This window comes from Phyllobates terribilis, unplaced genomic scaffold (assembly GCF_046119375.1).
Source record: "Phyllobates terribilis strain yellow unplaced genomic scaffold, ASM4611937v1 Scaffold_40__1_contigs__length_11209783, whole genome shotgun sequence".
NCBI lineage: Eukaryota > Metazoa > Chordata > Amphibia > Anura > Dendrobatidae > Phyllobates > Phyllobates terribilis.
In genome coordinates, this window is record NW_027362800.1 from 4454727 (window position 1) to 4476044 (window position 21318).

Sequence of the window (21318 nt, forward strand, 5' to 3'; positions counted from 1 at the left end):
GACCGCCATAAGCAACAGTTTAAAAGAATGCCACAGACTAATCAACCAAACTTTTTGGGTTGGTTTCTCTTTTATAGTCTGCAGGCATTAAATGAAAGAAGTCAGTGTTCCAGCAGAGGGAGACAACGTTTCAGAAAAGGCATTGTAGCAAACCAAAAAAGAAATTTTAAGCGCAGCAGAGTAACCAGCTCACATACCTGTTAGCTCAGGTGAGTTTAAAAGGCTGCTGTTGATAACAAGGGCATTTGCTAAATAGATGGTGTGTGTGCAACAATATACTGAAAGGTCAATTATATTGTGCAGCTTATCTCACCACCTGTAGTTATTTAGGTGAAAGCTCCAAAATGCTTGCCTAATATGTCTGTTTATCCAAAAGGAAGTATAGAGGGAGAGCTAGATAGATAGCATTGCATTACATTACATTACATGGCAATGCAATGCACAGTTGCTGAAGTTGAACCAAAATGAGCTTGTCATCTGGCTTCTGCAACTTTTAACATGAAAAATCCAATGAGGAGAAGAAAAGCAAAGCCAAAGAGTCCATCCCAAAATCCGACAAACAAGCAAAATGAACAAAAAGCATTGAATTCAATTCTTTCTGATTTTAGAAACTGCATTAAAGAAGGGGTGCACCGGTCCTGGAGATACTGCAATACCAGGTCAATGCGTGGAGTGGACAGAGCAAGCTCTTTTTCCATCTCCCTGTTCTAAAAATCCATTTAATATATGGTCCCCAGATAGGGGACGTATCAGATATTAAACTGATAAGAACAGATACTACACTTGATCTTAGCCAAAAGGCCGAGAAGCGATAACCAGAATTGGTTTCCGACTACGGTGCCACCCAAGGATTCTGAAAAGTCCATTTGTGGAGATGGCCACCTGGACTCCCGTTAAGAAGACATGCTGTCAACCTCTAGATCCCTCACATGCCTGCACTTTTCGGCTTGCTGCTGCTGCAATCCATGCGTTTTAGATCTGCATAACTCCACCTCTTTTAGCACAGTACCCTCAACCCCCGGCTGTTCCCACCCGCCTCAACACCGTTGGAAGGGAGGAGAACCAATTAAGGCGGGGGGGGGGGTGGAACGAGCAGCTGTCTACCCTTAGCAGGAGGGTTGCTGATTAATTACCTCTCCTGCTGCTGCTGCTGCTGGCTGTCCAGCAGCAGACTGAAGGTGGCTGATGCTGTGCGCAGGTATATAAAGGCTCAGAGCCTATTATGACACGCGCAGCCAGCGTTCCATTGCCACATTCCGTCTACTGCAGGCGGGATACCTGGATGGCTGAATGTCACTGAGAAGCTCACAGAGACCGCCATAAGCAACAGTTTAAAAGAATGCCACAGACTAATCAACCAAACTTTTTGGGTTGGTTTCTCTTTTATAGTCTGCAGGCATTAAATGAAAGAAGTCAGTGTTCCAGCAGAGGGAGACAACGTTTCAGAAAAGGCATTGTAGCAAACCAAAAAAGAAATTTTAAGCGCAGCAGAGTAACCAGCTCACATACCTGTTAGCTCAGGTGAGTTTAAAAGGCTGCTGTTGATAACAAGGGCATTTGCTAAATAGATGGTGTGTGTGCAACAATATACTGAAAGGTCAATTATATTGTGCAGCTTATCTCACCACCTGTAGTTATTTAGGTGAAAGCTCCAAAATGCTTGCCTAATATGTCTGTTTATCCAAAAGGAAGTATAGAGGGAGAGCTAGATAGATAGCATTGCATTACATTACATTACATGGCAATGCAATGCACAGTTGCTGAAGTTGAACCAAAATGAGCTTGTCATCTGGCTTCTGCAACTTTTAACATGAAAAATCCAATGAGGAAAAGAAAAGCAAAGCCAAAGAGTCCATCCCAAAATCCGACAAACAAGCAAAATGAACAAAAAGCATTGAATTCAATTCTTTCTGATTTTAGAAACTGCATTAAAGAAGGGGTGCACCGGTCCTGGAGATACTGCAATACCAGGTCAATGCGTGGAGTGGACAGAGCAAGCTCTTTTTCCATCTCCCTGTTCTAAAAATCCATTTAATATATGGTCCCCAGATAGGGGACGTATCAGATATTAAACTGATAAGAACAGATACTACACTTGATCTTAGCCAAAAGGCCGAGAAGCGATAACCAGAATTGGTTTCCGACTACGGTGCCACCCAAGGATTCTGAAAAGTCCATTTGTGGAGATGGCCACCTGGACTCCCGTTAAGAAGACATGCTGTCAACCTCTAGATCCCTCACATGCCTGCACTTTTCGGCTTGCTGCTGCTGCAATCCACGCGTTTTAGATCTGCATAACTCCACCTCTTTTAGCACAGTACCCTCAACCCCCGGCTGTTCCCACCCGCCTCAACACCGTTGGAAGGGAGGAGAACCAATTAAGGCGGGGGGGGGGGTGGAACGAGCAGCTGTCTACCCTTAGCAGGAGGGTTGCTGATTAATTACCTCTCCTGCTGCTGCTGCTGCTGGCTGTCCAGCAGCAGACTGAAGGTGGCTGATGCTGTGCGCAGGTATATAAAGGCTCAGAGCCTATTATGACACGCGCAGCCAGCGTTCCATTGCCACATTCCGTCTACTGCAGGCGGGATACCTGGATGGCTGAATGTCACTGAGAAGCTCACAGAGACCGCCATAAGCAACAGTTTAAAAGAATGCCACAGACTAATCAACCAAACTTTTTGGGTTGGTTTCTCTTTTATAGTCTGCAGGCATTAAATGAAAGAAGTCAGTGTTCCAGCAGAGGGAGACAACGTTTCAGAAAAGGCATTGTAGCAAACCAAAAAAGAAATTTTAAGCGCAGCAGAGTAACCAGCTCACATACCTGTTAGCTCAGGTGAGTTTAAAAGGCTGCTGTTGATAACAAGGGCATTTGCTAAATAGATGGTGTGTGTGCAACAATATACTGAAAGGTCAATTATATTGTGCAGCTTATCTCACCACCTGTAGTTATTTAGGTGAAAGCTCCAAAATGCTTGCCTAATATGTCTGTTTATCCAAAAGGAAGTATAGAGGGAGAGCTAGATAGATAGCATTGCATTACATTACATTACATGGCAATGCAATGCACAGTTGCTGAAGTTGAACCAAAATGAGCTTGTCATCTGGCTTCTGCAACTTTTAACATGAAAAATCCAATGAGGAAAAGAAAAGCAAAGCCAAAGAGTCCATCCCAAAATCCGACAAACAAGCAAAATGAACAAAAAGCATTGAATTCAATTCTTTCTGATTTTAGAAACTGCATTAAAGAAGGGGTGCACCGGTCCTGGAGATACTGCAATACCAGGTCAATGCGTGGAGTGGACAGAGCAAGCTCTTTTTCCATCTCCCTGTTCTAAAAATCCATTTAATATATGGTCCCCAGATAGGGGACGTATCAGATATTAAACTGATAAGAACAGATACTACACTTGATCTTAGCCAAAAGGCCGAGAAGCGATAACCAGAATTGGTTTCCGACTACGGTGCCACCCAAGGATTCTGAAAAGTCCATTTGTGGAGATGGCCACCTGGACTCCCGTTAAGAAGACATGCTGTCAACCTCTAGATCCCTCACATGCCTGCACTTTTCGGCTTGCTGCTGCTGCAATCCACGCGTTTTAGATCTGCATAACTCCACCTCTTTTAGCACAGTACCCTCAACCCCCGGCTGTTCCCACCCGCCTCAACACCGTTGGAAGGGAGGAGAACCAATTAAGGCGGGGGGGGGTGGAACGAGCAGCTGTCTACCCTTAGCAGGAGGGTTGCTGATTAATTACCTCTCCTGCTGCTGCTGCTGCTGGCTGTCCAGCAGCAGACTGAAGGTGGCTGCTGCTGTGCGCAGGTATATAAAGGCTCAGAGCCTATTATGACACGCGCAGCCAGCGTTCCATTGCCACATTCCGTCTACTGCAGGCGGGATACCTGGATGGCTGAATGTCACTGAGAAGCTCACAGAGACCGCCATAAGCAACAGTTTAAAAGAATGCCACAGACTAATCAACCAAACTTTTTGGGTTGGTTTCTCTTTTATAGTCTGCAGGCATTAAATGAAAGAAGTCAGTGTTCCAGCAGAGGGAGACAACGTTTCAGAAAAGGCATTGTAGCAAACCAAAAAAGAAATTTTAAGCGCAGCAGAGTAACCAGCTCACATACCTGTTAGCTCAGGTGAGTTTAAAAGGCTGCTGTTGATAACAAGGGCATTTGCTAAATAGATGGTGTGTGTGCAACAATATACTGAAAGGTCAATTATATTGTGCAGCTTATCTCACCACCTGTAGTTATTTAGGTGAAAGCTCCAAAATGCTTGCCTAATTTGTCTGTTTATCCAAAAGGAAGTATAGAGGGAGAGCTAGATAGATAGCATTGCATTACATTACATTACATGGCAATGCAATGCACAGTTGCTGAAGTTGAACCAAAATGAGCTTGTCATCTGGCTTCTGCAACTTTTAACATGAAAAATCCAATGAGGAGAAGAAAAGCAAAGCCAAAGAGTCCATCCCAAAATCCGACAAACAAGCAAAATGAACAAAAAGCATTGAATTCAATTCTTTCTGATTTTAGAAACTGCATTAAAGAAGGGGTGCACCGGTCCTGGAGATACTGCAATACCAGGTCAATGCGTGGAGTGGACAGAGCAAGCTCTTTTTCCATCTCCCTGTTCTAAAAATCCATTTAATATATGGCCCCCAGATAGGGGACGTATCAGATATTAAACTGATAAGAACAGATACTACACTTGATCTTAGCCAAAAGGCCGAGAAGCGATAACCAGAATTGGTTTCCGACTACGGTGCCACCCAAGGATTCTGAAAAGTCCATTTGTGGAGATGGCCACCTGGACTCCCGTTAAGAAGACATGCTGTCAACCTCTAGATCCCTCACATGCCTGCACTTTTCGGCTTGCTGCTGCTGCAATCCACGCGTTTTAGATCTGCATAACTCCACCTCTTTTAGCACAGTACCCTCAACCCCCGGCTGTTCCCACCCGCCTCAACACCGTTGGAAGGGAGGAGAACCAATTAAGGCAGGGGGGGGGTGGAACGAGCAGCTGTCTACCCTTAGCAGGAGGGTTGCTGATTAATTACCTCTCCTGCTGCTGCTGCTGCTGGCTGTCCAGCAGCAGACTGAAGGTGGCTGCTGCTGTGCGCAGGTATATAAAGGCTCAGAGCATATTATGACACGCGCAGCCAGCGTTCCATTGCCACATTCCGTCTACTGCAGGCGGGATACCTGGATGGCTGAATGTCACTGAGAAGCTCACAGAGACCGCCATAAGCAACAGTTTAAAAGAATGCCACAGACTAATCAATCAAACTTTTTGGGTTGGTTTCTCTTTTATAGTCTGCAGGCATTAAATGAAAGAAGTCAGTGTTCCAGCAGAGGGAGACAACGTTTCAGAAAAGGCATTGTAGCAAACCAAAAAAGAAATTTTAAGCGCAGCAGAGTAACCAGCTCACATACCTGTTAGCTCAGGTGAGTTTAAAAGGCTGCTGTTGATAACAAGGGCATTTGCTAAATAGATGGTGTGTGTGCAACAATATACTGAAAGGTCAATTATATTGTGCAGCTTATCTCACCACCTGTAGTTATTTAGGTGAAAGCTCCAAAATGCTTGCCTAATATGTCTGTTTATCCAAAAGGAAGTATAGAGGGAGAGCTAGATAGATAGCATTGCATTACATTACATTACATGGCAATGCAATACACAGTTGCTGAAGTTGAACCAAAATGAGCTTGTCATCTGGCTTCTGCAACTTTTAACATGAAAAATCCAATGAGGAGAAGAAAAGCAAAGCCAAAGAGTCCATCCCAAAATCCGACAAACAAGCAAAATGAACAAAAAGCATTGAATTCAATTCTTTCTGATTTTAGAAACTGCATTAAAGAAGGGGTGCACCGGTCCTGGAGATACTGCAATACCAGGTCAATGCGTGGAGTGGACAGAGCAAGCTCTTTTTCCATCTCCCTGTTCTAAAAATCCATTTAATATATGGTCCCCAGATAGGGGACGTATCAGATATTAAACTGATAAGAACAGATACTACACTTGATCTTAGCCAAAAGGCCGAGAAGCGATAACCAGAATTGGTTTCCGACTACGGTGCCACCCAAGGATTCTGAAAAGTCCATTTGTGGAGATGGCCACCTGGACTCCCGTTAAGAAGACATGCTGTCAACCTCTAGATCCCTCACATGCCTGCACTTTTCGGCTTGCTGCTGCTGCAATCCACGCATTTTAGATCTGCATAACTCCACCTCTTTTAGCACAGTACCCTCAACCCCCGGCTGTTCCCACCCGCCTCAACACCGTTGGAAGGGAGGAGAACCAATTAAGGCGGGGGGGGGGGGTGGAACGAGCAGCTGTCTACCCTTAGCAGGAGGGTTGCTGATTAATTACCTCTCCTGCTGCTGCTGCTGCTGGCTGTCCAGCAGCAGACTGAAGGTGGCTGCTGCTGTGCGCAGGTATATAAAGGCTCAGAGCCTATTATGACACGCGCAGCCAGCGTTCCATTGCCACATTCCGTCTACTGCAGGCGGGATACCTGGATGGCTGAATGTCACTGAGAAGCTCACAGAGACCGCCATAAGCAACAGTTTAAAAGAATGCCACAGACTAATCAACCAAACTTTTTGGGTTGGTTTCTCTTTTATAGTCTGCAGGCATTAAATGAAAGAAGTCAGTGTTCCAGCAGAGGGAGACAACGTTTCAGAAAAGGCATTGTAGCAAACCAAAAAAGAAATTTTAAGCGCAGCAGAGTAACCAGCTCACATACCTGTTAGCTCAGGTGAGTTTAAAAGGCTGCTGTTGATAACAAGGGCATTTGCTAAATAGATGGTGTGTGTGCAACAATATACTGAAAGGTCAATTATATTGTGCAGCTTATCTCACCACCTGTAGTTATTTAGGTGAAAGCTCCAAAATGCTTGCCTAATATGTCTGTTTATCCAAAAGGAAGTATAGAGGGAGAGCTAGATAGATAGCATTGCATTACATTACATTACATGGCAATGCAATGCACAGTTGCTGAAGTTGAACCAAAATGAGCTTGTCATCTGGCTTCTGCAACTTTTAACATGAAAAATCCAATGAGGAGAAGAAAAGCAAAGCCAAAGAGTCCATCCCAAAATCCGACAAACAAGCAAAATGAACAAAAAGCATTGAATTCAATTCTTTCTGATTTTAGAAACTGCATTAAAGAAGGGGTGCACCGGTCCTGGAGATACTGCAATACCAGGTCAATGCGTGGAGTGGACAGAGCAAGCTCTTTTTCCATCTCCCTGTTCTAAAAATCCATTTAATATATGGTCCCCAGATAGGGGACGTATCAGATATTAAACTGATAAGAACAGATACTACACTTGATCTTAGCCAAAAGGCCGAGAAGCGATAACCAGAATTGGTTTCCGACTACGGTGCCACCCAAGGATTCTGAAAAGTCCATTTGTGGAGATGGCCACCTGGACTCCCGTTAAGAAGACATGCTGTCAACCTCTAGATCCCTCACATGCCTGCACTTTTCGGCTTGCTGCTGCTGCAATCCACGCGTTTTAGATCTGCATAACTCCACCACTTTTAGCACAGTACCCTCAACCCCCGGCTGTTCCCACCTGCCTCAACACCGTTGGAAGGGAGGAGAACCAATTAAGGCGGGGGGGGGGGGTGGAACGAGCAGCTGTCTACCCTTAGCAGGAGGGTTGCTGATTAATTACCTCTCCTGCTGCTGCTGCTGCTGGCTGTCCAGCAGCAGACTGAAGGTGGCTGCTGCTGTGCGCAGGTATATAAAGGCTCAGAGCCTATTATGACACGCGCAGCCAGCGTTCCATTGCCACATTCCGTCTACTGCAGGCGGGATACCTGGATGGCTGAATGTCACTGAGAAGCTCACAGAGACCGCCATAAGCAACAGTTTAAAAGAATGCCACAGACTAATCAACCAAACTTTTTGGGTTGGTTTCTCTTTTATAGTCTGCAAGCATTAAATGAAAGAAGTCAGTGTTCCAGCAGAGGGAGACAACGTTTCAGAAAAGGCATTGTAGCAAACCAAAAAAGAAATTTTAAGCGCAGCAGAGTAACCAGCTCACATACCTGTTAGCTCAGGTGAGTTTAAAAGGCTGCTGTTGATAACAAGGGCATTTGCTAAATAGATGGTGTGTGTGCAACAATATACTGAAAGGTCAATTATATTGTGCAGCTTATCTCACCACCTGTAGTTATTTAGGTGAAAGCTCCAAAATGCTTGCCTAATATGTCTGTTTATCCAAAAGGAAGTATAGAGGGAGAGCTAGATAGATAGCATTGCATTACATTACATTACATGGCAATGCAATGCACAGTTGCTGAAGTTGAACCAAAATGAGCTTGTCATCTGGCTTCTGCAACTTTTAACATGAAAAATCCAATGAGGAGAAGAAAAGCAAAGCCAAAGAGTCCATCCCAAAATCCGACAAACAAGCAAAATGAACAAAAAGCATTGAATTCAATTCTTTCTGATTTTAGAAACTGCATTAAAGAAGGGGTGCACCGGTCCTGGAGATACTGCAATACCAGGTCAATGCGTGGAGTGGACAGAGCAAGCTCTTTTTCCATCTCCCTGTTCTAAAAATCCATTTAATATATGGTCCCCAGATAGGGGACGTATCAGATATTAAACTGATAAGAACAGATACTACACTTGATCTTAGCCAAAAGGCCGAGAAGCGATAACCAGAATTGGTTTCCGACTACGGTGCCACCCAAGGATTCTGAAAAGTCCATTTGTGGAGATGGCCACCTGGACTCCCGTTAAGAAGACATGCTGTCAACCTCTAGATCCCTCACATGCCTGCACTTTTCGGCTTGCTGCTGCTGCAATCCATGCGTTTTAGATCTGCATAACTCCACCTCTTTTAGCACAGTACCCTCAACCCCCGGCTGTTCCCACCCGCCTCAACACCGTTGGAAGGGAGGAGAACCAATTAAGGCGGGGGGGGGGTGGAACGAGCAGCTGTCTACCCTTAGCAGGAGGGTTGCTGATTAATTACCTCTCCTGCTGCTGCTGCTGCTGGCTGTCCAACAGCAGACTGAAGGTGGCTGCTGCTGTGCGCAGGTATATAAAGGCTCAGAGCCTATTATGACATGCGCAGCCAGCGTTCCATTGCCACATTCCGTCTACTGCAGGCGGGATATCTGGATGGCTGAATGTCACTGAAAAGCTCACAGAGACCGCCATAAGCAACAGTTTAAAAGAATGCCACAGACTAATCAACCAAACTTTTTGGGTTGGTTTCTCTTTTATAGTCTGCAGGCATTAAATGAAAGAAGTCAGTGTTCCCGCAGAGGGAGACAACGTTTCAGAAAAGGCATTGTAGCAAACCAAAAAAGAAATTTTAAGCGCAGCAGAGTAACCAGCTCACATACCTGTTAGCTCAGGTGAGTTTAAAAGGCTGCTGTTGATAACAAGGGCATTTGCTAAATAGATGGTGTGTGTGCAACAATATACTGAAAGGTCAATTATATTGTGCAGCTTATCTCACCACCTGTAGTTATTTAGGTGAAAGCTCCAAAATGCTTGCCTAATATGTCTGTTTATCCAAAAGGAAGTATAGAGGGAGAGCTAGATAGATAGCATTGCATTACATTACATTACATGGCAATGCAATGCACAGTTGCTGAAGTTGAACCAAAATGAGCTTGTCATCTGGCTTCTGCAACTTTTAACATGAAAAATCCAATGAGGAGAAGAAAAGCAAAGCCAAAGAGTCCATCCCAAAATCCGACAAACAAGCAAAATGAACAAAAAGCATTGAATTCAATTCTTTCTGATTTTAGAAACTGCATTAAAGAAGGGGTGCACCGGTCCTGGAGATACTGCAATACCAGGTCAATGCGTGGAGTGGACAGAGCAAGCTCTTTTTCCATCTCCCTGTTCTAAAAATCCATTTAATATATGGTCCCCAGATAGGGGACGTATCAGATATTAAACTGATAAGAACAGATACTACACTTGATCTTAGCCAAAAGGCCGAGAAGCGATAACCAGAATTGGTTTCCGACTACGGTGCCACCCAAGGATTCTGAAAAGTCCATTTGTGGAGATGGCCACCTGGACTCCCGTTAAGAAGACATGCTGTCAACCTCTAGATCCCTCACATGCCTGCACTTTTCGGCTTGCTGCTGCTGCAATCCACGCGTTTTAGATCTGCATAACTCCACCTCTTTTAGCACAGTACCCTCAACCCCCGGCTGTTCCCACCCGCCTCAACACCGTTGGAAGGGAGGAGAACCAATTAAGGCGGGGGGGGGGGTGGAACGAGCAGCTGTCTACCCTTAGCAGGAGGGTTGCTGATTAATTACCTCTCCTGCTGCTGCTGCTGCTGGCTGTCCAGCAGCAGACTGAAGGTGGCTGCTGCTGTGCGCAGGTATATAAAGGCTCAGAGCCTATTATGACACGCGCAGCCAGCGTTCCATTGCCACATTCCGTCTACTGCAGGCGGGATACCTGGATGGCTGAATGTCACTGAGAAGCTCACAGAGACCGCCATAAGCAACAGTTTAAAAGAATGCCACAGACTAATCAACCAAACTTTTTGGGTTGGTTTCTCTTTTATAGTCTGCAGGCATTAAATGAAAGAAGTCAGTGTTCCAGCAGAGGGAGACAACGTTTCAGAAAAGGCATTGTAGCAAACCAAAAAAGAAATTTTAAGCGCAGCAGAGTAACCAGCTCACATACCTGTTAGCTCAGGTGAGTTTAAAAGGCTGCTGTTGATAACAAGGGCATTTGCTAAATAGATGGTGTGTGTGCAACAATATACTGAAAGGTCAATTATATTGTGCAGCTTATCTCACCACCTGTAGTTATTTAGGTGAAAGCTCCAAAATGCTTGCCTAATATGTCTGTTTATCCAAAAGGAAGTATAGAGGGAGAGCTAGATAGATAGCATTGCATTACATTACATTACATGGCAATGCAATGCACAGTTGCTGAAGTTGAACCAAAATGAGCTTGTCATCTGGCTTCTGCAACTTTTAACATGAAAAATCCAATGAGGAGAAGAAAAGCAAAGCCAAAGAGTCCATCCCAAAATCCGACAAACAAGCAAAATGAACAAAAAGCATTGAATTCAATTCTTTCTGATTTTAGAAACTGCATTAAAGAAGGGGTGCACCGGTCCTGGAGATACTGCAATACCAGGTCAATGCGTGGAGTGGACAGAGCAAGCTCTTTTTCCATCTCCCTGTTCTAAAAATCCATTTAATATATGGTCCCCAGATAGGGGACGTATCAGATATTAAACTGATAAGAACAGATACTACACTTGATCTTAGCCAAAAGGCCGAGAAGCGATAACCAGAATTGGTTTCCGACTACGGTGCCACCCAAGGATTCTGAAAAGTCCATTTGTGGAGATGGCCACCTGGACTCCCGTTAAGAAGACATGCTGTCAACCTCTAGATCCCTCACATGCCTGCACTTTTCGGCTTGCTGCTGCTGCAATCCACGCGTTTTAGATCTGCATAACTCCACCTCTTTTAGCACAGTACCCTCAACCCCCGGCTGTTCCCACCCGCCTCAACACCGTTGGAAGGGAGGAGAACCAATTAAGGCGGGGGGGGGTGGAACGAGCAGCTGTCTACCCTTAGCAGGAGGGTTGCTGATTAATTACCTCTCCTGCTGCTGCTGCTGCTGGCTGTCCAGCAGCAGACTGAAGGTGGCTGCTGCTGTGCGCAGGTATATAAAGGCTCAGAGCCTATTATGACACGCGCAGCCAGCGTTCCATTGCCACATTCCGTCTACTGCAGGCGGGATACCTGGATGGCTGAATGTCACTGAGAAGCTCACAGAGACCGCCATAAGCAACAGTTTAAAAGAATGCCACAGACTAATCAACCAAACTTTTTGGGTTGGTTTCTCTTTTATAGTCTGCAGGCATTAAATGAAAGAAGTCAGTGTTCCAGCAGAGGGAGACAACGTTTCAGAAAAGGCATTGTAGCAAACCAAAAAAGAAATTTTAAGCGCAGCAGAGTAACCAGCTCACATACCTGTTAGCTCAGGTGAGTTTAAAAGGCTGCTGTTGATAACAAGGGCATTTGCTAAATAGATGGTGTGTGTGCAACAATATACTGAAAGGTCAATTATATTGTGCAGCTTATCTCACCACCTGTAGTTATTTAGGTGAAAGCTCCAAAATGCTTGCCTAATATGTCTGTTTATCCAAAAGGAAGTATAGAGGGAGAGCTAGATAGATAGCATTGCATTACATTACATTACATGGCAATGCAATGCACAGTTGCTGAAGTTGAACCAAAATGAGCTTGTCATCTGGCTTCTGCAACTTTTAACATGAAAAATCCAATGAGGAGAAGAAAAGCAAAGCCAAAGAGTCCATCCCAAAATCCGACAAACAAGCAAAATGAACAAAAAGCATTGAATTCAATTCTTTCTGATTTTAGAAAATGCATTAAAGAAGGGGTGCACCGGTCCTGGAGATACTGCAATACCAGGTCAATGCATGGAGTGGACAGAGCAAGCTCTTTTTCCATCTCCCTGTTCTAAAAATCCATTTAATATATGGTCCCCAGATAGGGGACGTATCAGATATTAAACTGATAAGAACAGATACTACACTTGATCTTAGCCAAAAGGCCGAGAAGCGATAACCAGAATTGGTTTCCGACTACGGTGCCACCCAAGGATTCTGAAAAGTCCATTTGTGGAGATGGCCACCTGGACTCCCGTTAAGAAGACATGCTGTCAACCTCTAGATCCCTCACATGCCTGCACTTTTCGGCTTGCTGCTGCTGCAATCCACGCGTTTTAGATCTGCATAACTCCACCTCTTTTAGCACAGTACCCTCAACCCCCGGCTGTTCCCACCCGCCTCAACACCGTTGGAAGGGAGGAGAACCAATTAAGGCGGGGGGGGTGGAACGAGCAGCTGTCTACCCTTAGCAGGAGGGTTGCTGATTAATTACCTCTCCTGCTGCTGCTGCTGCTGGCTGTCCAGCAGCAGACTGAAGGTGGCTGCTGCTGTGCGCAGGTATATAAAGGCTCAGAGCCTATTATGACACGCGCAGCCAGCGTTCCATTGCCACATTCCGTCTACTGCAGGCGGGATACCTGGATGGCTGAATGTCACTGAGAAGCTCACAGAGACCGCCATAAGCAACAGTTTAAAAGAATGCCACAGACTAATCAACCAAACTTTTTGGGTTGGTTTCTCTTTTATAGTCTGCAGGCATTAAATGAAAGAAGTCAGTGTTCCAGCAGAGGGAGACAACGTTTCAGAAAAGGCATTGTAGCAAACCAAAAAAGAAATTTTAAGCGCAGCAGAGTAACCAGCTCACATACCTGTTAGCTCAGGTGAGTTTAAAAGGCTGCTGTTGATAACAAGGGCATTTGCTAAATAGATGGTGTGTGTGCAACAATATACTGAAAGGTCAATTATATTGTGCAGCTTATCTCACCACCTGTAGTTATTTAGGTGAAAGCTCCAAAATGCTTGCCTAATATGTCTGTTTATCCAAAAGGAAGTATAGAGGGAGAGCTAGATAGATAGCATTGCATTACATTACATTACATGGCAATGCAATGCACAGTTGCTGAAGTTGAACCAAAATGAGCTTGTCATCTGGCTTCTGCAACTTTTAACATGAAAAATCCAATGAGGAGAAGAAAAGCAAAGCCAAAGAGTCCATCCCAAAATCCGACAAACAAGCAAAATGAACAAAAAGCATTGAATTCAATTCTTTCTGATTTTAGAAACTGCATTAAAGAAGGGGTGCACCGGTCCTGGAGATACTGCAATACCAGGTCAATGCGTGGAGTGGACAGAGCAAGCTCTTTTTCCATCTCCCTGTTCTAAAAATCCATTTAATATATGGTCCCCAGATAGGGGACGTATCAGATATTAAACTGATAAGAACAGATACTACACTTGATCTTAGCCAAAAGGCCGAGAAGCGATAACCAGAATTGGTTTCCGACTACGGTGCCACCCAAGGATTCTGAAAAGTCCATTTGTGGAGATGGCCACCTGGACTCCCGTTAAGAAGACATGCTGTCAACCTCTAGATCCCTCACATGCCTGCACTTTTCGGCTTGCTGCTGCTGCAATCCACGCGTTTTAGATCTGCATAACTCCACCTCTTTTAGCACAGTACCCTCAACCCCCGGCTGTTCCCACCCGCCTCAACACCGTTGGAAGGGAGGAGAACCAATTAAGGCGGGGGGGGGGGTGGAACGAGCAGCTGTCTACCCTTAGCAGGAGGGTTGCTGATTAATTACCTCTCCTGCTGCTGCTGCTGCTGGCTGTCCAGCAGCAGACTGAAGGTGGCTGCTGCTGTGCGCAGGTATATAAAGGCTCAGAGCCTATTATGACACGCGCAGCCAGCGTTCCATTGCCACATTCCGTCTACTGCAGGCGGGATACCTTTATGGCTGAATGTCACTGAGAAGCTCACAGAGACCGCCATAAGCAACAGTTTAAAAGAATGCCACAGACTAATCAACCAAACTTTTTGGGTTGGTTTCTCTTTTATAGTCTGCAGGCATTAAATGAAAGAAGTCAGTGTTCCAGCAGAGGGAGACAACGTTTCAGAAAAGGCATTGTAGCAAACCAAAAAAGAAATTTTAAGCGCAGCAGAGTAACCAGCTCACATACCTGTTAGCTCAGGTGAGTTTAAAAGGCTGCTGTTGATAACAAGGGCATTTGCTAAATAGATGGTGTGTGTGCAACAATATACTGAAAGGTCAATTATATTGTGCAGCTTATCTCACCACCTGTAGTTATTTAGGTGAAAGCTCCAAAATGCTTGCCTAATATGTCTGTTTATCCAAAAGGAAGTATAGAGGGAGAGCTAGATAGATAGCATTGCATTACATTACATTACATGGCAATGCAATGCACAGTTGCTGAAGTTGAACCAAAATGAGCTTGTCATCTGGCTTCTGCAACTTTTAACATGAAAAATCCAATGAGGAGAAGAAAAGCAAAGCCAAAGAGTCCATCCCAAAATCCGACAAACAAGCAAAATGAACAAAAAGCATTGAATTCAATTCTTTCTGATTTTAGAAACTGCATTAAAGAAGGGGTGCACCGGTCCTGGAGATACTGCAATACCAGGTCAATGCGTGGAGTGGACAGAGCAAGCTCTTTTTCCATCTCCCTGTTCTAAAAATCCATTTAATATATGGTCCCCAGATAGGGGACGTATCAGATATTAAACTGATAAGAACAGATACTACACTTGATCTTAGCCAAAAGGCCGAGAAGCGATAACCAGAATTGGTTTCCGACTACGGTGCCACCCAAGGATTCTGAAAAGTCCATTTGTGGAGATGGCCACCTGGACTCCCGTTAAGAAGACATGCTGTCAACCTCTAGATCCCTCACATGCCTGCACTTTTCGGCTTGCTGCTGCTGCAATCCACGCGTTTTAGATCTGCATAACTCCACCTCTTTTAGCACAGTACCCTCAACCCCCGGCTGTTCCCACCCGCCTCAACACCGTTGGAAGGGAGGAGAACCAATTAAGGCGGGGGGGGGTGGAACGAGCAGCTGTCTACCCTTAGCAGGAGGGTTGCTGATTAATTACCTCTCCTGCTGCTGCTGCTGCTGGCTGTCCAGCAGCAGACTGAAGGTGGCTGCTGCTGTGCGCAGGTATATAAAGGCTCAGAGCCTATTATGACACGCGCAGCCAGCGTTCCATTGCCACATTCCGTCTACTGCAGGCGGGATACCTGGATGGCTGAATGTCACTGAGAAGCTCACAGAGACCGCCATAAGCAACAGTTTAAAAGAATGCCACAGACTAATCAACCAAACTTTTTGGGTTGGTTTCTCTTTTATAGTCTGCAGGCATTAAATGAAAGAAGTCAGTGTTCCAGCAGAGGGAGACAACGTTTCAGAAAAGGCATTGTAGCAAACCAAAAAAGAAATTTTAAGCGCAGCAGAGTAACCAGCTCACATACCTGTTAGCTCAGGTGAGTTTAAAAGGCTGCTGTTGATAACAAGGGCATTTGCTAAATAGATGGTGTGTGTGCAACAATATACTGAAAGGTCAATTATATTGTGCAGCTTATCTCACCACCTGTAGTTATTTAGGTGAAAGCTCCAAAATGCTTGCCTAATATGTCTGTTTATCCAAAAGGAAGTATAGAGGGAGAGCTAGATAGATAGCATTGCATTACATTACATTACATGGCAATGCAATGCACAGTTGCTGAAGTTGAACCAAAATGAGCTTGTCATCTGGCTTCTGCAACTTTTAACATGAAAAATCCAATGAGGAGAAGAAAAGCAAAGCCAAAGAGTCCATCCCAAAATCCGACAAACAAGCAAAATGAACAAAAAGCATTGAATTCAATTCTTTCTGATTTTAGAAAATGCATTAAAGAAGGGGTGCACCGGTCCTGGAGATACTGCAATACCAGGTCAATGCATGGAGTGGACAGAGCAAGCTCTTTTTCCATCTCCCTGTTCTAAAAATCCATTTAATATATGGTCCCCAGATAGGGGACGTATCAGATATTAAACTGATAAGAACAGATACTACACTTGATCTTAGCCAAAAGGCCGAGAAGCGATAACCAGAATTGGTTTCCGACTACGGTGCCACCCAAGGATTCTGAAAAGTCCATTTGTGGAGATGGCCACCTGGACTCCCGTTAAGAAGACATGCTGTCAACCTCTAGATCCCTCACATGCCTGCACTTTTCGGCTTGCTGCTGCTGCAATCCACGCGTTTTAGATCTGCATAACTCCACCTCTTTTAGCACAGTACCCTCAACCCCCGGCTGTTCCCACCCGCCTCAACACCGTTGGAAGGGAGGAGAACCAATTAAGGCGGGGGGGGTGGAACGAGCAGCTGTCTACCCTTAGCAGGAGGGTTGCTGATTAATTACCTCTCCTGCTGCTGCTGCTGCTGGCTGTCCAGCAGCAGACTGAAGGTGGCTGCTGCTGTGCGCAGGTATATAAAGGCTCAGAGCCTATTATGACACGCGCAGCCAGCGTTCCATTGCCACATTCCGTCTACTGCAGGCGGGATACCTGGATGGCTGAATGTCACTGAGAAGCTCACAGAGACCGCCATAAGCAACAGTTTAAAAGAATGCCACAGACTAATCAACCAAACTTTTTGGGTTGGTTTCTCTTTTATAGTCTGCAGGCATTAAATGAAAGAAGTCAGTGTTCCAGCAGAGGGAGACAACGTTTCAGAAAAGGCATTGTAGCAAACCAAAAAAGAAATTTTAAGCGCAGCAGAGTAACCAGCTCACATACCTGTTAGCTCAGGTGAGTTTAAAAGGCTGCTGTTGATAACAAGGGCATTTGCTAAATAGATGGTGTGTGTGCAACAATATACTGAAAGGTCAATTATATTGTGCAGCTTATCTCACCACCTGTAGTTATTTAGGTGAAAGCTCCAAAATGCTTGCCTAATATGTCTGTTTATCCAAAAGGAAGTATAGAGGGAGAGCTAGATAGATAGCATTGCATTACATTACATTACATGGCAATGCAATGCACAGTTGCTGAAGTTGAACCAAAATGAGCTTGTCATCTGGCTTCTGCAACTTTTAACATGAAAAATCCAATGAGGAGAAGAAAAGCAAAGCCAAAGAGTCCATCCCAAAATCCGACAAACAAGCAAAATGAACAAAAAGCATTGAATTCAATTCTTTCTGATTTTAGAAACTGCATTAAAGAAGGGGTGCACCGGTCCTGGAGATACTGCAATACCAGGTCAATGCGTGGAGTGGACAGAGCAAGCTCTTTTTCCATCTCCCTGTTCTAAAAATCCATTTAATATATGGTCCCCAGATAGGGGACGTATCAGATATTAAACTGATAAGAACAGATACTACACTTGATCTTAGCCAAAAGGCCGAGAAGCGATAACCAGAATTGGTTTCCGACTACGGTGCCACCCAAGGATTCTGAAAAGTCCATTTGTGGAGATGGCCACCTGGACTCCCGTTAAGAAGACATGCTGTCAACCTCTAGATCCCTCACATGCCTGCACTTTTCGGCTTGCTGCTGCTGCAATCCACGCGTTTTAGATCTGCATAACTCCACCTCTTTTAGCACAGTACCCTCAACCCCCGGCTGTTCCCACCCGCCTCAACACCGTTGGAAGGGAGGAGAACCAATTAAGGCGGGGGGGGGGTGGAACGAGCAGCTGTCTACCCTTAGCAGGAGGGTTGCTGATTAATTACCTCTCCTGCTGCTGCTGCTGCTGGCTGTCCAGCAGCAGACTGAAGGTGGCTGCTGCTGTGCGCAGGTATATAAAGGCTCAGAGCCTATTATGACACGCGCAGCCAGCGTTCCATTGCCACATTCCGTCTACTGCAGGCGGGATACCTGGATGGCTGAATGTCACTGAGAAGCTCACAGAGACCGCCATAAGCAACAGTTTAAAAGAATGCCACAGACTAATCAACCAAACTTTTTGGGTTGGTTTCTCTTTTATAGTCTGCAGGCATTAAATGAAAGAAGTCAGTGTTCCAGCAGAGGGAGACAACGTTTCAGAAAAGGCATTGTAGCAAACCAAAAAAGAAATTTTAAGCGCAGCAGAGTAACCAGCTCACATACCTGTTAGCTCAGGTGAGTTTAAAAGGCTGCTGTTGATAACAAGGGCATTTGCTAAATAGATGGTGTGTGTGCAACAATATACTGAAAGGTCAATTATATTGTGCAGCTTATCTCACCACCTGTAGTTATTTAGGTGAAAGCTCCAAAATGCTTGCCTAATATGTCTGTTTATCCAAAAGGAAGTATAGAGGGAGAGCTAGATAGATAGCATTGCATTACATTACATTACATGGCAATGCAATGCACAGTTGCTGAAGTTGAACCAAAATGAGCTTGTCATCTGGCTTCTGCAACTTTTAACATGAAAAATCCAATGAGGAGAAGAAAAGCAAAGCCAAAGAGTCCATCCCAAAATCCGACAAACAAGCAAAATGAACAAAAAGCATTGAATTCAATTCTTTCTGATTTTAGAAACTGCATTAAAGAAGGGGTGCACCGGTCCTGGAGATACTGCAATACCAGGTCAATGCGTGGAGTGGACAGAGCAAGCTCTTTTTCCATCTCCCTGTTCTAAAAATCCATTTAATATATGGTCCCCAGATAGGGGACGTATCAGATATTAAACTGATAAGAACAGATACTACACTTGATCTTAGCCAAAAGGCCGAGAAGCGATAACCAGAATTGGTTTCCGACTACGGTGCCACCCAAGGATTCTGAAAAGTCCATTTGTGGAGATGGCCACCTGGACTCCCGTTAAGAAGACATGCTGTCAACCTCTAGATCCCTCACATGCCTGCACTTTTCGGCTTGCTGCTGCTGCAATCCACGCGTTTTAGATCTGCATAACTCCACCTCTTTTAGCACAGTACCCTCAACCCCCGGCTGTTCCCACCCGCCTCAAAACCGTTGGAAGGGAGGAGAACCAATTAAGGCGGGGGGGTGGTGGAACGAGCAGCTGTCTACCCTTAGCAGGAGGGTTGCTGATTAATTACCTCTCCTGCTGCTGCTGCTGCTGGCTGTCCAGCAGCAGACTGAAGGTGGCTGCTGCTGTGCGCAGGTATATAAAGGCTCAGAGCCTATTATGACATGCGCAGCCAGCGTTCCATTGCCACATTCCGTCTACTGCAGGCGGGATACCTGGATGGCTGAATGTCACTGAGAAGCTCACAGAGACCGCCATAAGCAACAGTTTAAAAGAATGCCACAGACTAATCAACCAAACTTTTTGGGTTGGTTTCTCTTTTATAGTCTGCAGGCATTAAATGAAAGAAGTCAGTGTTCCAGCAGAAGGAGACAACGTTTCAGAAAAGGCATTGTAGCAAACCAAAAAAGAAATTTTAAGCGCAGCAGAGTAACCAGCTCACATACCTGTTAGCTCAGGTGAGTTTAAAAGGCTGCTGTTGATAACAAGGGCATTTGCTAAATAGATGGTGTGTGTGCAACAATATACTGAAAGGTCAATTATATTGTGCAGCTTATCTCACCACCTGTAGTTATTTAGGTGAAAGCTCCAAAATGCTTGCCTAATATGTCTGTTTATCCAAAAGGAAGTAAAGAGGGAGAGCTAGATAGATAGCATTGCATTACATTACATTACATGGCAATGCAATGCACAGTTGCTGAAGTTGAACCAAAATGAGCTTGTCATCTGGCTTCTGCAACTTTTAACATGAAAAATCCAATGAGGAGAAGAAAAGCAAAGCCAAAGAGCCATCCCAAAATCCGACAAACAAGCAAAATGAACAAAAAGCATTGAATTCAATTCTTTCTGATTTTAGAAACTGCATTAAAGAAGGGGTGCACCGGTCCTGGAGATACTGCAATACCAGGTCAATGCGCGGAGTGGACAGAGCAAGCTCTTTTTCCATCTCCCTGTTCTAAAAATCCATTTAATATATGGTCCCCAGATAGGGGACGTATCAGATACTAAACTGATAAGAACAGATACTACACTTGATCTTAGCCAAAAGGCCGAGAAGCGATAACCAGAATTGGTTTCCGACTACGGTGCCACCCAAGGATTCTGAAAAGTCCATTTGTGGAGATGGCCACCTGGACTCCCGTTAAGAAGACATGCTGTCAACCTCTAGATCCCTCACATGCCTGCACTTTTCGGCTTGCTGCTGCTGCAATCCACGCGTTTTAGATCTGCATAACTCCACCTCTTTTAGCACAGTACCCTCAACCCCCGGCTGTTCCCACCCGCCTCAACACCGTTGGAAGGGAGGAGAACCAATTAAGGCGGGGGGGGGGGGTGGAACGAGCAGCTCTCTACCCTTAGCAGGAGGGTTGCTGATTAATTACCTCTCCTGCTGCTGCTGCTGCTGGCTGTCCAGCAGCAGACTGAAGGTGGCTGCTGCTGTGCGCAGGTATATAAAGGCTCAGAGCCTATTATGACACGCGCAGCCAGCGTTCCATTGCCACATTCCGTCTACTGCAGGCGGGATACCTGGATGGCTGAATGTCACTGAGAAGCTCACAGAGACTGCCATAAGCAACAGTTTAAAAGAATGCCACAGACTAATCAACCAAACTTTTTGGGTTGGTTTCTCTTTTATAGTCTGCAGGCATTAAATGAAAGAAGTCAGTGTTCCAGCAGAGGGAGACAACGTTTCAGAAAAGGCATTGTAGCAAACCAAAAAAGAAATTTTAAGCGCAGCAGAGTAACCAGCTCACATACCTGTTAGCTCAGGTGAGTTTAAAAGGCTGCTGTTGATAACAAGGGCATTTGCTAAATAGATGGTGTGTGTGCAACAATATACTGAAAGGTCAATTATATTGTGCAGCTTATCTCACCACCTGTAGTTATTTAGGTGAAAGCTC

The 21318-nt window shown here is 45.0% G+C and overlaps 16 non-coding genes across 16 annotated transcripts; all 16 read right to left on the reverse strand.

Annotated features, from left to right (window-relative positions):
- Window positions 1-622: 622 nt before the first annotated feature.
- On the reverse strand, window positions 623-813 carry LOC141187421 (U2 spliceosomal RNA). The gene has a single exon (XR_012261608.1). It is a non-coding gene; the product is annotated as a U2 spliceosomal RNA (small nuclear RNA).
- A 1121-nt stretch (window positions 814-1934) lies between these two features.
- LOC141187422 (U2 spliceosomal RNA) lies at window positions 1935-2125 on the reverse strand. The gene has a single exon (XR_012261609.1). It is a non-coding gene; the product is annotated as a U2 spliceosomal RNA (small nuclear RNA).
- Window positions 2126-3246: 1121 nt separating this feature from the next.
- Window positions 3247-3437, reverse strand: LOC141187423 (U2 spliceosomal RNA). The gene has a single exon (XR_012261610.1). It is a non-coding gene; the product is annotated as a U2 spliceosomal RNA (small nuclear RNA).
- Window positions 3438-4556: 1119 nt separating this feature from the next.
- LOC141184486 (U2 spliceosomal RNA) lies at window positions 4557-4747 on the reverse strand. The gene has a single exon (XR_012259236.1). It is a non-coding gene; the product is annotated as a U2 spliceosomal RNA (small nuclear RNA).
- Window positions 4748-5867: 1120 nt separating this feature from the next.
- On the reverse strand, window positions 5868-6058 carry LOC141187424 (U2 spliceosomal RNA). The gene has a single exon (XR_012261611.1). It is a non-coding gene; the product is annotated as a U2 spliceosomal RNA (small nuclear RNA).
- A 1122-nt stretch (window positions 6059-7180) lies between these two features.
- On the reverse strand, window positions 7181-7371 carry LOC141187426 (U2 spliceosomal RNA). The gene has a single exon (XR_012261613.1). It is a non-coding gene; the product is annotated as a U2 spliceosomal RNA (small nuclear RNA).
- A 1122-nt stretch (window positions 7372-8493) lies between these two features.
- Window positions 8494-8684, reverse strand: LOC141187427 (U2 spliceosomal RNA). The gene has a single exon (XR_012261614.1). It is a non-coding gene; the product is annotated as a U2 spliceosomal RNA (small nuclear RNA).
- Window positions 8685-9804: 1120 nt separating this feature from the next.
- Window positions 9805-9995, reverse strand: LOC141187428 (U2 spliceosomal RNA). The gene has a single exon (XR_012261615.1). It is a non-coding gene; the product is annotated as a U2 spliceosomal RNA (small nuclear RNA).
- A 1121-nt stretch (window positions 9996-11116) lies between these two features.
- Window positions 11117-11307, reverse strand: LOC141187430 (U2 spliceosomal RNA). Its single transcript, XR_012261616.1, has one exon. It is a non-coding gene; the product is annotated as a U2 spliceosomal RNA (small nuclear RNA).
- Window positions 11308-12426: 1119 nt separating this feature from the next.
- On the reverse strand, window positions 12427-12617 carry LOC141191311 (U2 spliceosomal RNA). The gene has a single exon (XR_012265308.1). It is a non-coding gene; the product is annotated as a U2 spliceosomal RNA (small nuclear RNA).
- Window positions 12618-13735: 1118 nt separating this feature from the next.
- LOC141187431 (U2 spliceosomal RNA) lies at window positions 13736-13926 on the reverse strand. Its single transcript, XR_012261617.1, has one exon. It is a non-coding gene; the product is annotated as a U2 spliceosomal RNA (small nuclear RNA).
- Window positions 13927-15047: 1121 nt separating this feature from the next.
- LOC141187432 (U2 spliceosomal RNA) lies at window positions 15048-15238 on the reverse strand. Its single transcript, XR_012261618.1, has one exon. It is a non-coding gene; the product is annotated as a U2 spliceosomal RNA (small nuclear RNA).
- Window positions 15239-16357: 1119 nt separating this feature from the next.
- Window positions 16358-16548, reverse strand: LOC141191312 (U2 spliceosomal RNA). The gene has a single exon (XR_012265309.1). It is a non-coding gene; the product is annotated as a U2 spliceosomal RNA (small nuclear RNA).
- A 1118-nt stretch (window positions 16549-17666) lies between these two features.
- Window positions 17667-17857, reverse strand: LOC141187433 (U2 spliceosomal RNA). Its single transcript, XR_012261619.1, has one exon. It is a non-coding gene; the product is annotated as a U2 spliceosomal RNA (small nuclear RNA).
- A 1120-nt stretch (window positions 17858-18977) lies between these two features.
- LOC141187434 (U2 spliceosomal RNA) lies at window positions 18978-19168 on the reverse strand. The gene has a single exon (XR_012261620.1). It is a non-coding gene; the product is annotated as a U2 spliceosomal RNA (small nuclear RNA).
- A 1119-nt stretch (window positions 19169-20287) lies between these two features.
- Window positions 20288-20478, reverse strand: LOC141185320 (U2 spliceosomal RNA). The gene has a single exon (XR_012259994.1). It is a non-coding gene; the product is annotated as a U2 spliceosomal RNA (small nuclear RNA).
- Between the last annotated feature and the right edge of the window lie 840 nt (window positions 20479-21318).